Raw genomic sequence first — 18,766 nt, 5'->3', positions numbered from 1 at the left:
CGTCGGGTCAACACCTGACTCAGTTCATCGGGATAAAACCCTGGCTACTCGCCGAGTCAGCGGCTCGACTCGGCGAGTGTTGGGTCAAAAATATGGTTTATACTTTGCTTTTCTTGGAAAATGTATTTTTATCTCTAGGACCATAAACAGGTCAGTGTTTATGGCCGTAAACCCATTTACGGCCCATGTTTCTCATGTATATATATAGGGGTGAGGGGTGTGAGGAACAGATTGATGAATAGAAGAGAGTGTACGGCCAAGAGAGAGAGAAAGGAGCTTTAGTGTGTGTAAGTGTGTGAATCTTGTGTAAGGAACTTAATTCATATCATCAATACATTCAAGATTCATATTATTCTTCTTCTCCTTCTCTTCAATTTGATCTGACATCATCCGTTTGATTGGGATTCCGCACCATCAAACGGATCTGATTGATACTCAAGCATATTTGTCAGATCTGGAGCATATTTGATCTTATTTTTGAAAGTCATTTTTGTCAGATCTGGAGCATATTTGATCTTATTTTTGAAAGATTCTTGCGTTTTTGGATAGATCTCTGAAAATTAGAGGGGGTTTGTTCTTCGCGTTTTTGATATAAACGAGTTTTTGATCGAGTTTTGGAGCAAAAAGAGGTGAAAAACGTTGTTTTTCACGTAATCTGCGAAGAGTTTACGGTCTTTGAAGGGTTTACGGTCGGCGGCGGCGGCGGCTAGGGTTTCCCGGAGTTTACGGCCGGAAACAGTTTACGGTCGCCGGAGTTTACGGCCGCAAACAGTTTACGGTCGCCGGAGTTTACGGCCGGAAACGGTTTACGGTCCGAGGCCTCGGAGTTTACGGCTCGCACGTGTGCGGCTCGGGTTTACGGTCAGCAGTAGTTTCCGGTTCGCACCACGTCCTCGCATCGCGTCGTCGGTCTTTGCACCTCGCCTCGTTCAGGAGCCTCGGTCTCGCACCTCGCCCTTGCACGTCCTCGCAAGCTGCAGTCTTCGTCCTCGCACATTAAAAAAATCAGAGGCAGATTTGGGGGTGCCGGGGATCGAAAACGCGACATCTGGTTCATCAGCAACACGTCTTACCAGTTGAACCAACCAGCAACTTGTTACAAGCCTTTCGATTTTAACTTAAAACCACTCCCAGTCGCACCAAATTTCGCATTTCAACACTTTTAACCCCAAAAATCAATTTCTTTCATTTTTAAATTTCTTTTTCATCCAAAAATTTTAGTTTTTAAATTTTGACTTTTATTTTTGACTTTTTACTTAAAATTTTGACTTTGACTTTTAAAGTTTGACCTTTGACTTTAAACTTTGACTTTCTCGTTTAACTTTTAAATTTTCAAATTTAGCTTTTCGGTTTGATTTTTCAAGTTTGATTTTTGAGTTTGACTTTTTAAATTTGACTTTTAAGGTTGACTTTTGAGGTTTATAGTCAAAGGGCATTTTTTAAATTTAAGTTTGACGTTTAAGTTTTATTTTAGCTTCGATTTGTGCTTTTAATGGCTTTTAAGGTCAACAAGGGAATTGAAGACATGAAAGAGAATCGTTAGGATATGTTAAGACAAAATTTCAACATGTTCAACTACATTCCCGGAGAAACCCTGGAAGCTCAGTTGCAGCGATTTACCACACTCACTACTGAGATGAGTATAGTTGGGATCTTCTTGACTAAATCTGAGATAAACAAAAAGCTGTTGAATGCACTTCCAAAGTCGTGGGATATGAACGTGGTTGTCATCAAGAAGACAAAAGATCTCAATCGTCTTAGTCTTGCTGCTGTAATTGAAGAACTTGATGCTTTGAAGTATGGAAAAACAATGTGTTCCGCAAACCTTCCGGTCAATGAAGTTTCATGTTCTCAATCATGTGAAGTTTCATGTACACTATCTAGTGAAGATACGATTAAATTTCTTCGGGAACAAATTGATTTATTAAAAAGAGAAGTTGAGGACCTGAGATATGAAGGATATCAACTCAGGAAAGGACAGAAACCCCTGAAGGCTGAATTAGAAACAAAAATAAAGGACTTTAAGAGAATTCAGCAAGACTACAGTGAAAAATGTGAACATTATGATTATATCAAGAGACAGAATGCTGAGTTAATTACTGAGCTTGATGCATTAAAAGGGCAATTTGAAACTGCAAATTTTGATTTTAAAAAGTTTGATGTATCAAGCGAAGTAGTTGCCAACATGATAGACCATTGCATGCAATTTAAACATAATCAGTCAAAGGGTTTAGGATACGATAATGTACCTCCTCCTTTTAATCATACATATCAGTATCAACCTTTGTCTAAAGAGGAGATTGCCAACGAACCATTCATGGTTTATGGCAAGCCATCTGGTTTTGTTTCAGGAGGATTTATTAATGTTGAAAATACTAACGTTTCTACTTCCCCTGCAGATCAATCCTTAAATCAATACAAGCAAGCAGCTGAAGAGAGTGTGTCTGATAGTAAAGTAGCAGAAGATGAGAACAAGGAGAAAACCATTGAACAAACCAACATCTCCTTGAGCTCTGAATCTGTTGCTTTGAACTCAATTGCTTCTGATCAACCTGCTGTTGAGAAATACAGGCCACCAAATCAAGTGAAACAACCGACGGCTTGTTGCAAGTGTGCATGTGGGAAAAATCAGAGACAAGGCAAGGATACGCCACCAGGGGCAGGAAGAAACAACTTCACAGTGAAGAAAAAGACATGTTTTCACTGTGGAACACCTGGACACATTGCCAGAAATTGTCCTAATCGCGCATACTTTTCCTACTATGCACAAGGCTGGCAGAACGTGCCAAGAGGGAGATACTTCAAAAGAAACCCCTCAAGGTCACGTTCAGACAATGATGACTGGAACGCGCAAAAGGCCAAGAATTCAACTCCCAAGAACAAGAAGGGAATGCCGGCCAAGAAGCCAAATCCAAGAGATGCTCCCGTGAAGTCAGAATCAAAGTCATCTCACCGGCCGACATCAAAATGAAAAGCAAGTACCGAGCCACCCATCAGATCGAAAAAGAAATGGGTTAAACCCAACTACAAATGGGTTCCAAAGGTTCAATCTCCCAAATCACCTAACGACTCTAATATTTCTACATCTTCTGTTTGTGATAAACAGGACATGTCATGGGAGAATGTATCTTGCGTAGATGACAAAGGTCGACCCAGTTTCAAAATGGACTGGGTTCCAAAGACCAACTGATCCCGCTCTGTGTCGGAGCAGCTATGGAGGCATATCATCAGACTTCGTTTTGTTGATAGTGGCTGTTCCAGGCACATGATAGGGGACATCTCTCAACTGTACAACATTCATAACTTTGTTTGGGAGTATGTGTCCTTTGCGGGAAAGGAAGAAAGGAAGAGATCACAAACGGGGTTAGTGCTTAATGACATGAAGAATTTTCGGATCTGTTCTGAGATTATGCGTGCTGTTCTCAGACCTTCTGGATGCAAATTCATTCGGTGACTTACGGTTTGAGTTTTCTTCTCTATACTCCTGAGTGTTTCTTAAGCTGATTCGCTTTAAAGACTAATTTTTGTTTTAGATAGTTTAAATTTGTGCATTTACTTTCGTTTCTCTCCTATGCACAAATTTAGGGGGAGAAATAAAAACAAAACAAAAAATTAGAAAGTTTTAAAAAAAATCCAAAAACATTAAAAAAATCAGAAAATCCAAAAATATGTTGTTAATGGAATGTGCTTGCATGAGATGTTTTGGGAAGTGATATAATCATGTGATAACAGGCAATCTGAATCTGTGTAAGGGACTGAATCTGAATTGTCTAGGCTCTGTGTTCGATGCGCTAGTAGGCACGAAAGATTCTAAATGGACTTGACTAGGCAGAGTTGAACTTTAGGAATTCAAAGACTTCACAAATCTTGAACTAGTTAAATCCGTTTAGCCTGACCATACAACGCTCGGATAGGTTGAGCAGGGAGATATACATGATAATCCACCGGTCACATTAAAGTAATCCGTATCTAGAACTGTGGTTTAACTCTTCCTCGATGTACGGACTTTGTCCTTAATTCCGGTATTGATGGGGCGACTGGGGAATTCCGATAAAGTAGGTCTGTAGGAAATTATTTTCTTGCTTTCTTTCTGTTAGTCATATGTTGCCTCCTCTGTGTGATTGAAATACATCCGACCTGGACTGTAACATATGCAGCTCTATCTCTATGCATCTTCTGTTTATGCAATTCTTTCTATCTGTTAGCCATATATTGTCTCCTTTGCGTGACTTACAATCCGACCTGGTACACAGCATATGCACCATTCTACTTCTCAATCCCTCTAAATCTGGTTAGTCATATGTTTCACCCTCTGCGAGATTGGAAGAGATCCGACCTGGGTGTATAGCATATGCATTCTAAATCTGACTTCTCTCATAATAATTGTCTGCTCACCTAAAGTAAGGAGTACTTTGGAAGTTCCTGATTATTGGGGTATGTCAGGAAGCGGGAAACATGTTCTAGTACATTTAAAATTGAACAATCACTAGGTTGTCTGTAGATCTCGGTGCTCAATTTAGGTGGATAACAATATCTTTGGTCGTTGTCAGCTGAATGGTCCTTAAGGAATATTATCTAGGAACTTAGGATCACTTTGTCTTGTAACTAATAGTATGTCCTAATTTTGTCACAATCTCTCGTGTTTAAGTGGACCACAATACCGGCGATTGACCAAATCTATTCATGAAGGGAGAGGTACTGATAAACGGATAAAGGTTGTCTAAAAACTTTGATCCCAAATCACTCTTAAAGTTAGATATCATTTTATTTTTGTTAAATTTGTTCATAGTTTCTTCTAATTTAAATATTAGGGGAGAATTAAAAATTTTAAAAACCAAACAAAAATCAGAAAATTAAAAAAAAATCCAAAAATAGTGTTATTTCTGTTTTATTTCTTTTTCAGAAAATATGAAAAATCCAAAAATATTGTGTGCTAAATTTTTCTTTTAGTTTTGTTTTGTCTTGAAAAGTGAATTCAGGTGAAGATGAAACTGATGGAGTTTGTGTCAAAGATTTATGAGCCAAGGCTTCATCCGTGATCATCGAAGAATTCTCATTCGAAGGAGCAAGAAATGAAGATTATTCTTTCAACATTCAATCTTTCAACCCCAGAAGCAAGGTGAAGCTGCACTTGAAGATTAGGTGACGGATTGCACTGAAGCCTCCTCAATCAGTCTGCTGCTATCTTGAACCTGCTGAAGTGATCCAAAATATTTGTTCTCTCTGATGTTCTCTCTGAAGATTCTCAACCTGAAAGCGCTATCTTTCAAGAATCAGTACGTCAAGCCTCCTAACCCAACGAACGTTCAAAGCCAAATTTTGAAGAAATGCCCAAGTGCTCAAGATGAAGTCGTTCATTGAAGATTCATCAAGTTCATCTTGAAGTTGTAAAGAATTTGAAGATAAATGTTAAAGCCAAGCTTACAATGAAGATGAACAAGAAGACCAGCTACTTTTTAGGGGGAGCTTGTTGGGTCATTTAAGAAAAGAAAAGAAAGCTATAAACCAAGGGGGAGATTGTTGGGTCAAAAATATGGTTTATACTTTGCTTTTCTTGGAAAATTTATTTTTATGTCTAGGACCGTAAACAGGTCAGTGTTTACGGCCGTAAACCCATTTACGGTCGTAAACCCATTTACGGCCCATGTTTCTCATGTATATATATAGGGGTGAGGGGTGTGAGGAACAGATTGATGAATAGAAGAGAGTGTACGGCCAAGAGAGAGAGAAAGGAGCTTTAGTGTGTGTAAGTGTATGAATCTTGTGTAAGGAACTTAATTCATATCATCAATACATTCAAGATTCATATTATTCTTCTTCTCCTTCTCTTCAATTTGATCTGACATCATCCGTTTGATTGGGATTCTGCACCATCAAACGGATCTGATTGATACTCAAGCATTTTGGGGACTTACAGCGAGTCTATTCAGACTCTTTTTCATTCAGCCATTTAAGTGCAAGACACTTTCCCAAACTTCATATATATGCACTCAAGGCTCATTAATCACGTAAAGGTTCGACCTTTATGACCATGCATCACTCATCTAGCTCTAATTGACAAAATAACCCTTAAAATGGTGTTTTTGGTTCAATATTCTTATGTAACTGCATAAAGATGGGTTCTTGGGACTATGTGGACCTCTCAAGGTCCAGATCTGATGTCTAAACCTCAAAGGGACTTCACATGATCATATCTCAACTTAAAAGAGGGTAAAGAAGCCCTAAGTTCATGAGATCTACTAATCATATGAAAACAGGTATGGATTCATACCTCCAACAGCAGCCTTGAATGAAATAGTGGAAGATCTGAGCCCCTCTAGTCAGTCAAGCTCGAACCTTCTCCTTCTTCCTTGCAAGAATGCACCAAAATGAAGCAATTAGCTCCCTCTATCTCTCTAAGCTCTCTGAATTGATTTGGGGTCTCTCAAGGGAAGTGTGGCCGCAAATGAAGGCCATGAGAGCCTTTAAATAGGTCACAAACCCGAGCAATTAGGGTTTTCCTCAGCAGCGCTGACTCGGCGAGTCAGATACCCGACTCGTCGAGTCCATTCATTAAACATGTCACCAAGTCCCGACCCTACTCGACGAGTTGAGGGACCAACTCGTCGAGTCACCCAAGCAAACTCATACTTGCATATAGAAATGTTATACCTCGGAAATCAGGATGTTACAATTCTCCCCCACTAGAATTAGATTTCGCCCTCGAAATCACACCTTAACTACACAAAGATTGAATCCAACAACCCGAAAGGCACTACCGAAAGGATCTCTTACCACACCGATATCTTTTTCCATAGACACTTGAATCCACACAGAAATTCCCAAGTCCGGAACAGAACTAACCCTTCTGCCGCTAAGATATCCCTTTCTGACCTTCCCAAAATCTGGGACTCTAGCGGCCTGGCCCGCTGCCAGACCGCCCACTCAAGCTATCACCATGTTATTCGCTCTTCGAATCATCAAACCCTGATAACTCACTGCTCCTCTGATTCTCATAAGACAAAATCCGACAATCGACTACTGATTACTCATACCAAACGTACAAAACGATCCGAATCACGCCCCAAAGAACGAAAGGGTTCACATCCCACCAGGGCTCATCCACCGAACTACCATCCGAACCCATCCGAACAATAAACTTTCAACACCCTGTTCTCCGACACAAGAACAAAATGATCGTGCTCGCTCAGAAGTCCTCAAACATCTAAAAATCGTAATCCTTCACTTTCCCCCAGATATCTCTTTTTATCATTTAGCACCTGGTCTACTCTCGACCTCACAGTTGGGCCTCCAAAGGTTACCCACTACATGCCCAACACGTCTCGCCGCCTTCCTTCCCACAACACTATCTCGGTCCATTGTGACGCACAAGTCACAAATTTATTTTCGCCCCAAACGAATACTACAATCCCAATTAAAGATCGACTTAACCCCGACCTCTGTCATCTACTGCACATAGTTCCATGCATCTCGCGGTACCTCCCGTACCCGAGTACTGACCTACACAAGTCTAAGACATCAGATGACAAACAATACCCCTCAACATGGAACCCACCTCAGAATCCAGAATCTCATCTTGCCTACCCATCGCACCATCAGAGCCAAATTCAAACTCGAGAGTTTGGTCTCAATGAAGCACTCAACTCATGACTCATGAACCGCAACCCGCGCGTATACCACTTCTCCACTTCCCTTTGGTTGCGACAACCACAACTCAATTCAGAATATAACGATTTCCGAAAAATATGGAGACCCCAGTCTCGCCCCTGGTTCAACCACCAGGCTTCCAACAACTCAAATATTAGGGCTACCTAAGCCTAAAACTCTTCTGCGTAATGCTCTGATCAGAGAGTACTACGGCTCCCCGCAGCATCACAACAACCTCTCACTGACTCGTGAGTACTACGTCTCCCCGTAGCATTACAACAACCTCTCACCGACTAGTGAGTACTACGGCTCCTCGTAGCATCACAACAACCTCTCACTGACTAGTAAGTACCACGGCTCCCCGTAGCATCACAATACCCTACTGCGTCCACTAACTCATGCTCCGCGGACCAACATAGATAGGTTCTCACACTTATCCAAATTATGCATCACAATTCCTGACGGCTACCATCACCACCAAACCCCTTTTCTCACTGCAATCCATTTTCCTCACTTGCTGCCATTAGCCGAAGGGCTCCCACCGGAACCATAGTTACTTGATACACCACTTGTCGTCTCAAACTCAAGACCCAAAATAACCCGAAATTCAAGGCATTAAACTCGGATACCTCGGTACACCATCACAGAACCTCACGATGTCTTGCCTCAGCCACTGATCTCCTTTTCACGACATCATACTCTGATACGCAACGCATCCCTGCGGAATTCCTTTCACCGCCGATCTTCCTGTCACACAACCCTGAAATTTCGGAATATTCCAATTCTCAATTTGAAACACGGAGAAATGGTCAATGACTCAGAAAATGTTGATGACAATCCGAAACTCCCTCCTATAATGCTCAGAAGTCATGCAAGCATACTCATAACGACCCGAAAGTTGGTTGCCTAATCAACTTCTGCCCTTCCCAACTGCAAATGCCAGCCCATACATTGCACCAGCAATTCTCAACCGCCGAACTAACCTTACGGGTCAACCCCCCCTCGAATTCACCATTATAACCTTGAATAATTCCCAACCACCATAAGGTCTTCGACCAATAGCCACCTGTCGTGGAGACACTCATCCTTTCCCGAACACGCACAACATGCATTATCTTGCTCTGCACCTCGCCTCGACCACCCATAACCCTGGTCTCATGAATTCGTTCTGCATGTCTCTATATCCAGTTCTCCAACCGTTCTTGAACAAATCTCTGATCCCTTCAATAAAATACCCGGTTCTCCCCCACTTAAGGTTCGACCCAACACCGATTGGCACATTAACAATCTATCCCACAGACTGTTTCTACCAGTAACATCGCACCTACCCTTGGAAGGTGTTGCGCAACGCTCGATGATCTCCCCGCTAGAGATCAAGCAACTCCAAATACCCTGAACCTCAGATGAAATCCTCAGAAACTTCTCATCATGACTGCCTCTAGTCATTCAGAGCCTCATATTATCCCAGTACCGGACATCTCAACTGTCCAATAGTAACCCTGACTCTCAGTCTGGAAATAATGAACTATCATACTCCTCATCCTCGACTCTATAAACCTTGGATCTATGTTTTCTCTATTATACATGCAAATATTCAATATTCCAAGGTTTCATCCTAACTAGCATAATATGAAGTAACTATACTACAAAAGCCTAGTTATATAACATACCTTTTGGTGTAGCTTGAAGTCTTGAACTTTAATAGCTTAGCCCCAATAGTGTGGAAGCCTCAAGTGGAATCAGAAATCACCAAAAACACCTTGGAAAACTAGAGAGAATAGCTAGTACTTCTAGAAATCGGCCCACCCTTTGTTCTCACACACTAGTGCCAATTTCAAGTGCCAAGGACCTCTTTATATAGTATGGAGGATTAGGGTTACATTCATGTAAACCCTAATACCCATGACCTTTCATTTCCATAGGATCCATGGGTTAAACACTCCATGGACTATCCATGAAAGCTTAGCCCAACCTAAATGAACTTGGCCCATACTATATATAAGAGCCCATATTTAATTAGTTCCTTTTGATCTCTAAATTAATTCTAAATTAATTCTTGATCAGTACTAATTAAATAATATGGTTCCATATTAATATATTAGAACTTATAATATATTAATATAAATCACAAACATACTATTCTCAAAAGACTATCCATATATAATTGTTCCGGTGAAGTGCAACCCAAATGGACCATGCCAAGTCGGGTTGAATACATACCAATTATAGTTATGGATTTAGACACTAATCCAACAGTCTCCCACTTGGATAAGTCTAAAACTATTATTGCGTATGACTCCAAAACCCGACTAGCAATCGTAGCTCTTAAAGCCGCTGTCGAACTCTGACCTTAGTCAATGACTTGTCCATTAGATAAGGGATCATATATTCCTCCATTCTAGATATCATATGGACTGAGACATGGATTATAATCATTCTCTCTGTCCATTTGTTGTTTCCCGATTTCCGATTTATGACGACCGACTAATTGAACAAATCAAATCAGTCCAGGCTTGGCCAAGCACTTCGGGGTGTCATCCCTAAGTCATCGAGGGGCCACAGATATCGCTTTTATCCCTTTAAGGGTAAAGGGAATGGATAAACTTCGACTCATATGCTTGTTCTAGTACTTGTTGAATCATACACAAAAGCACGTTTTATAACATCGAGTTACCAATGCATTTTCGTACAATCAATGTATAACCAACTCATAGGCAACAACTAATATCTCTAGGTTTGAAGAATATAAGATGTTATCGTCTCATGATCACTAGTGATAAAATCCATGAAGTGAGTCAAATGAGTGTGGGTTTAATCCAATACTCAGAACTTATGAGCACTCATGAATATTGTAGCAACTCTTGCTATGTCCAATAGCTTGGGCATCTACAAACCAGCTTCATGACAGTCTTGCCTTAATACCTACTTCCAACGTATTATCGAATGTGGATGGTTTGAATAACTTAGTCATTCAGGAAGAACGGCCTAGTTATTCTGCAAGTCAAAACATGCAAAGTGAAACACAAGAATAATCGAATCCAATATGGTCTCAGAACTTATGAATATAAATAGAACACCTTTTATTTATCACCATATTGATTACACATTATTCATTGCATATTGTTTCAAATTATCAACTTTATACTTGAATTAAAACAATAGTTGTCCCATGCTCCAATCATGTACACTATGTTTTCTAAACACTAGTCATGCCATACACCAAGTATGCACACTATGTTTTTCCAAACATTAGTTATGCCATACACCAAGTATGCATACTAAGTTTGTCTATGATCTTTACTTTGTGGAATAGATCGATTGAACATAATTCCAATGATTCTCATTTCACAATCCCAAATCCTTACCGCAAATGCAAGAATTCCAAATTCCTGCCATTTACCGAAATCTTGTTAGATTTTAAACTTATATGCACTGATCCTCTTGTAATGATTATGCACAAAGTCACAAAGACTTGTCAACAGTCATTACAGAGCATTCCAATGGAGATCATTCCATGGAAACGAAGTCTCAAATTCAAAGTACATTGCTTTGAACATCCTTCTTGCATTAAGTTTCCTAATCTTACACATATTTAATGAAAAACTTCCACCTATGGGAATATTTCCATATTCTCATTTTGACTATCACTTCTGAACAAGAGTTGCCTCTTTTCAGAATATGTCAATATGGTCCTCTCCAAAAATTCACACCATACTTCCAACTATCCCTGAGCAACCAATCTTTGGTAAACCTTAGATTGTCCTCGACAATTGCTTAATCATTTTAGTCATATCCAATTCTAGACTTTTCCCCTCTTAATGCCCTGAGCATTTGGAAAATTTAGAAAGGATGAATATTATAGCACATGCAATCGATCCTATATCTGAAGCCTATAGGATACGATTCATGATGTCTCACATAAAGACATGATACTAGACCAGTCTTTTTGCTATAATATTTATATTTCTATTTCTCATGTTCTCACAATTCAGATTATAAAAAGGGATGTCTTAATCATAATCGAATTTTAGAACGCAAATAATGTTCCCATATATAGAATTTCCTTATGTTGAACCATTCCAACATAACATTCATATATATACTTGACTAAATTTGATAAAAATCTCAATCTAAGCTTTTAGAATTGAAATGAAGTATAATTTCCTCTCCCTTAATTATAGCAAAACAACCTTTCCCAATTGAAACTTTTGTTTTCTATAATTAATAATGCTAACTTGCAACACTTATCATAATTATCATGCTCCCACTAACATGACGATTTTTCGCGTAACACTTATGCTTCCACTAGCTTTGACATGTACTCAGAAATCAGCTGGACTTCTAGAAATCAATATTTTATTGACTTTATTACCAAAGTTCATATTTCTGATACGAGATGCTTTGATAAAACTTTATCAAAAACATACACATTTCCTTAGATAGCACACATGTGTGTCTAAACAATTTTAGAACTATGAAAGGGATGCCGTAATCACAGTCTCAATTGTTTAGACCTTTGCCATTCCTCACAAGTCCATGTTAGTGTGTCGGTTATCCACACACACTCCACTAACGACTTTGAGAATGCAAATATCACAATTGCTATCTACTTAAAATATACTTAGTGAAAGCGTTTCTTCACCATCATTTTCATGAATTGGAGAGAAACCTTATGACACTTAGATTTTATGGTGTATGTGTTCCTCTCCATGTGAATTTGTCAAAACCATAATCACAAGACACGGTTAGTGACAAATTCATATGGACTGAACTTGTACAGTCTTAACTTCTTGCCACCTGGCAGCACAACGGCCTGCCATTGCTTCCAAGTTGTTATGCAACCAATTGAGACCTCTCAGAACTCATATGCAAAGCCAACTTTAACTAGAATGGGCACAGAAATAGGAATATGTCAACACGATAGGTTATAAACCTCAAGTCGTGTGCTAGTGATAAACTACAGGTTTTATTCTTGATTAGATCTTGAAACTCTTTTAGGATCTTTTAGACTCACACTGTCCTCTTGACGTATAAGACTCTCTTGCCAAGGCCCATTCCTTGACAAACAAATATTCAAGAGATAGTGCGGACTCTTATCAAGACAAACACTCCACACAATTGGCCTTAGTTGGTCTTTGTTTTATCCAAAACATCATAACTTACCAATTTCAAATGTACAAGAGTAGAAAAACATTTTACTCTACATTTGAAAAGTGTTATAAACCTTCTTTAAGATATGTCACTCAAGTTACAATCTTGGAGTATGACTCTAAGAATTGTTTTGGAACGAAGTATGATTCATCTTTTTGATTTAACCATTTCAACAATTCATGACTCCTCTTCTTAGCCATAAGAATGCACTAAGATGTCCTTAGAGGATCAATTGTGATATGGTCTCACAATCATTAAGATGATCATAAAACATGATACTAAAGTATTCTCCCATCTTTTCAGATTTGAGAAACTATTATCTTTCTACCAAATTTGATTCTTCTTATTCGTTCTGCCATACATCGAAACTTTTCCAATGCTTCAGAATTATACTTAAACATGTGACCCATTCACATGACCCATTCACATGACCCATTCAGAACTTATAATATATTAATATAAATCACAAACATACTATTCTCAAAAGACTATCCATATATAATTGTTCCGGTGAAGTGCAACCCAAATGGACCATGCCAAGTCGGGTCGAATACATACCAATTATATGGACTTAGATACTAATCCAACAATCTCCAATGGCTACGTCTTGTTGTGAGGTCGTTGGTGATCGACCTTGACTTTTCTGCAAGTCAAGCACCGCTCCACAAACCATGATATATCCTGCTTCATGCAGGGCCACCAATAATCAGAGCGAAGATCCCGATACATCTTCGTCGCCCTGGGATGAATGGAGAATCTCGACTTGTGAGCCTTGTCCATCAGAACCTGGCTTACACCGCCCCAGTAAGGAACCCAGATCCTCCGATGTAGGGTCAACAACCCACGACTGTCATAGTCGAATGAATCCACTTGCCCTATGATTCGCTCACACTTTCGGCGCTCTTCCTTCATACCCTCGACCTGAGCCTCCCGAATCCGCTCCAGCAACAAAGTAATCACTGTCATCCTCAGGAATATATCCCAAATAGGAGTCGTGTCCGCCTTGCGGCTGAGAGCATCAGCCACTACATTGGCCTTCCCCGGGTGGTAGAGGATCTCACAATCGTAACCCTTCACCACGTTCACCCACCGTCGTTGTATCATGTTCAGATTTGGATGGTCCATCAAGTACCTCAAACTCTTGTGATCAGTGTAAATGGTACAACGGACCCCATAGAGACAGTGTCGCCAAATCTTGAGGGCAAAAACAATCGCCCCCAACTCCAGGTCGTGTGTCGGGTAATTCGCCTCGTGAGGATTCAACTTCCTCGAGGCGTAAGCGATGACGTGCCCCCTCTGCAACAACACTGCGCCAAAACCCAAGATAGACGCGTCGCAATACACTACGAAATCCTCAACGCCCTCTGGCAGGGCTAATATCGGCGCCTCGCACAACCTCTACCTTAAAGTCTCGAACGCTGCCTGCTGATCAGCCCCCCAACGAAAGACAGCAGCCTTCTTCGTCATCCGGGTAAGGGGGTACTGCTATCTTGTAGAAATCCTGAATGAATCTCCGATAATAGCCTGCTAAACCGAGGAAGCTCCAAATCTCGGATGGAGACCTCGGAACCTCCCATCTTATCACGGCCTCCGCCTTGGCCGGATCGACCAGTATATCGTTCTGGTTGACGAGGTGCCCCAGAAACCGCACCTCGCGCACCCAAAACTCGCACTTGGAGAAATTTGTGAAAAGTATCTCCCTCCTCAGTGTCTCCAGCACCTCCCTCAAGTGCTCCTCGTGTTGCTCCTGCGTCTTGAAATAAACCAATATATAATCAATAAAGACGATCACACACCGATCCAGCATCGGTCTGCATACGCGGTTCATGAGATCCATGAATGCGGCAGGAGAATTGGTGAGCCCAAATGGCATCACCACGAACTCATAGTGGCCATAGCGAGTCCGGAAAGCAGTCTTCTATACATCCTCATCTCTGACTCTCATCTGGTGATAGCCTGAACGCAAATCGATCTTGGAAAACCAAGATGCCCCCCGAAGCTGGTCAAAGAGATCGTCAATCCTCGGGAGTGGGTAACGATTCTTCACCATTACCTTATTCAACTCCTGGTAGTATATACACATCCGGTGAGACCCGTCCTTCTTCTTCAAAAACAGAATCGGGGCTCCCTAAGGTGAACTGCTCGGCCTGATAAATCCTTTGTCTATACAGCTCCTGCAGCTGTGTAGACAACTCCTGCATCTCAAAAGGAGCTAACCGATACGGTGCCTTGGCTATCAGAGCTGCAGCTGGAACTAGGTTAATCCTGAACTCCACCTGTCTCTCCAGAGGTATCCCAAGAAAATCCTCCAAGAACACATCCACATACTCCCGCACAACCGGCACATCGCTCACGGTCGCCTTACCCTCCTCCCGGGTATCCATAACATAAGCGACAAAACCTATACATCCCTAATGAAGGTAACGTATGGCTCTCGCTGTTGAACACATGACCGGTCCACGCTGCAGTCTCTCACCCTGAATCACCAGCTCTCCCCTACTTGGGGTCCTGACCCAAACCAACTGCTGCTCACAGTCGATCACCGCCCCATTAGGGCTCAACCAATCCATGCCTATGATGACCTTGTTCCCACGCAAAGGAATGGGAACCAAATCCACCAGGTAACGCTCGTCATACATCCTCAGGACACAATCTCTATAAACCTCCGAAACCCGTACGGATCGATCGTCCACAATCTCGACCTATAAAGGAAAATCCAACATGCTCGTAGACTTAGCAAACCTCTTGCTGAGTGCAAGAGAAACGAAAGATCGGGTAGCTCCCAAGTCAAATAACACCAACACTGGGATATCGTTCACAAGGAACAATCCCGTCACCACATCTGGTGCGACACGCGCCTCCTCGGCGGTCAGCTGGAAGGCTCGACTCCTCACCAAAGGAGCATCTGGTTTTCCCTGTCGGCCATCTGTGATCCGCAGGGTTTCTGGAGCTCGCTGGCGCTCCTGATACCAATCTCGAGCAGTTGGCCTTTTTATGGTCTCGCTGGTTGCAGTGAAAACAAAGCATATCAGATGTCTGAATAGTAGGGGTAGGGGCCAGGCAATCCTTGCTGAAATGCCCAGTCTTGCCGCACCTATAGCATCCCGATCCCCCTGCCCTGCAACCTCCCTCATGCGACTTGCCGCATTTCCCACAGCGGCCCGGCCTTGCTGGCCCTTCGACCTCGAGTCGAATCCCTTGGGTTTCTTTACCGAAACCCTAGTCGTCTGCCCAGCCTCTTCCTTCCTCTTCCTAATGTGCTCTATATCAATCTCCCTTTCTCGTGCCATGGCTATCATATCATCCAAATTCGGGCACGCCGAATAACTAACATATTTATGAATGTCAGCTCTCAGCATATCATGGTACCGGGTTTTCTTCATCTCCTCATCACTTGCGTAATGAGGCACCAATAAAGCCCTCTCCCTGAACTTGGCGGAAATCTCCGCCACTGTCTCTGTAGTGTGCCTCATATCCAAAAACTCCCTGGCCAGCTGCTGAACCTCCACAGCTGGCGCAAACTCGGCTCAGAACCTGGCTACAAAATCCAACCAGGTCATGGCCTCAATGGCTGGGGCTCCCAAAGTATCACTGACTACCTCCAACCAGTCTCTAGCTCGCTCCCTCAAACACCCAACAAAAAACCTGAACTTCGACCCCTCAGGGCAGAAGCTCGTCATCTGTGCAGACTCCATGTCCGGAATCCATTTCCTGGCTAAAATAGGGTCCTTCACCTCGTAGAAGTCTGGTGCCCCGCATCCCCTGAAATCCTTGAAGGAGAGCATACGAGTCCCAGACTGGCCAGGTGCCATTTCACTCCTGAATGCCCTAAGGCGGTCCTCCATCAGCTCAATGATACGTTCCTTGATCCACCCGAAAATCACCGGGGTCGCCTCAAGGATGCCTCTCGTAATCTCGGATGCAATGAACTCGCGCAATCCATCATCAATCGGCTCGGAACCCGTAACCGAACCAGTCCCACATCCTGAGCCCCCTGCTCCATAACGTGTCATCCCCATTCTGAAACAAACCACACAATCGTCAGAGTCATACATAATATCGAGATACCTCACGCACACTACAAGTTCCCTAGTTTAATCTCAGTTCTCCTTGACTCGATTACAGATCCTCTGCTTTCAGTAGTACGGGCCCATACTACCTTCCACATTTATCCGTACTTTCCTCAAGGATTGCCTTGACTTCACCAAGTCCCTTTCAATATTATTGCTCTCCACACTAATGTCATCCGAGGCTTACCCTAGGGTAATCTCCAACCCACTCTCCGCCATCAACTGCATAAGAAGTCCCTACTATCTCTCCCTAACTAGCTCACGAATACCATTACATATTACTAAGACCAGATAATTTTTCGAATGAGAGGTCCTACCCTACAACGGTTGGACTCAGACAAGAGCTGCGAAATAGGGCTAGACCTAACCTTCTAAAATTATTTAGTCCTTGTTATATGTAACTTAACGTATTCGTTTACTAGTTAATTAAAGATAACTAGAACTCCTATAAGCACAAAGCAAGCAGAATCCGAGCATTGAGTAACCAAAACCAGGCATATCCTAAACAGACCATCATATCACTGACTAATCAGTACTAGCATGCAGTTCAATAAGCACATACAGCAGGCATACAAGGCATATTTCCTATATCCTTAACCCTAATCTAGCATGCAATTCTCATACACATACAGTAGGCATACAAGGCATCCTTCCTAGATCCTTAGCCCTAGTCTAGCATGTGATTCTCATAATCATATCATATATCATAGCAAACATGTATGGTATCCTTATCCCTGTCAGTCGAACCCCCGTTGCTGAGGTTATAAAAGCCTCGCGCTATGCCGTAGGGTGGGCGTTGCCCTTGATCCCTGCTCCATCGCTTAAGATCCACAGCCCAGCGGGGCGTCGGGCCCTGGAAGTTCCTTTGGGGATTTGCTGCACCTCGGGGAGGATTGTAGATCTCGGGTTCCGAGTCAGTGCTCCCACCATCTCCTTCCTCTTCTGACTCTTCATCTAGGTCTTCCTCAGGATCCTCTTCGGAATCCTCTTCTGGCTCTTCCTCGGGGATCTCTTCGGGATCTTCCTCTGGGTCCTCCTCAATCCAGCCTCCATTACCCTAGTTAGGGTAGTAGGAATCCCCAGGAATGTGAAATCCTGCCATTTTGTCTAGACGAGAAATAGAGGCAAGAGAATTATATAAAAATTTGGGAGTAAAAGGTAACTTTTGATGAATAAATTTTTTATTTATTTGACGATTCCTAATTTTAACTAAATATCGAGGTTCGCATGATTATTATAGTTCTTATGGTTTTATAAAATACTCCTATAGTATTTCAAATTTGTAAGTTTGATTCTAGTATTTCGTTTGGTAAGTTTTCGACTTGTTGCTCACTACGACCATTCCTCGACATACGTTGGTCACATCCAGGATAAATATAGTTGATCAGGCTATATTTATTCTCGATCTGCTTACATACCCCGAGGCCTAATCGTAGTGTCGCAAATTGCCTTAATACTTTTGTAAAATTTTAGTTATGATACGAGACCGATGCATGCGTGTACTTATACTTTTATATAAAAAAAATATACCATTTTAATTTATTAAAAGTATCGTTTATGAAAACGTTTTGTCAGAGGGTTTTAGTCCCTTCGCATTTATAGTTTGTATATCTTATGTGGTTCGATATACTTAGTTCACTATAAACAATGCTCTGATACCAATCTGCCACACCCCCAAACCAGAATGGCGGAAACATTCGGGGGTGGATGACTTCACGTAGTATCATAACAATTGAATATTTGTAAAGAAAGTAACCCAACCATCATAAATATAATAAAAGTTACATCGTTGCATGTAATACATGTTTCAAAAGAATATTACAAATATGATGATTTAAAATGTTTTGATAACAGACGCCTTAGCGTTCCTTCTCCAAAAGCTGATGGTTACCTGTATT

The sequence above is a fragment of the Lactuca virosa genome, chromosome 8 (genome assembly GCF_052849685.1).
Source record: "Lactuca virosa cultivar CGN04683 chromosome 8, Lactuca_virosa_CGN04683_v6, whole genome shotgun sequence".
Taxonomy (NCBI): domain Eukaryota; kingdom Viridiplantae; phylum Streptophyta; class Magnoliopsida; order Asterales; family Asteraceae; genus Lactuca; species Lactuca virosa.
Note: the sequence above shows the minus strand (reverse complement) of the source record.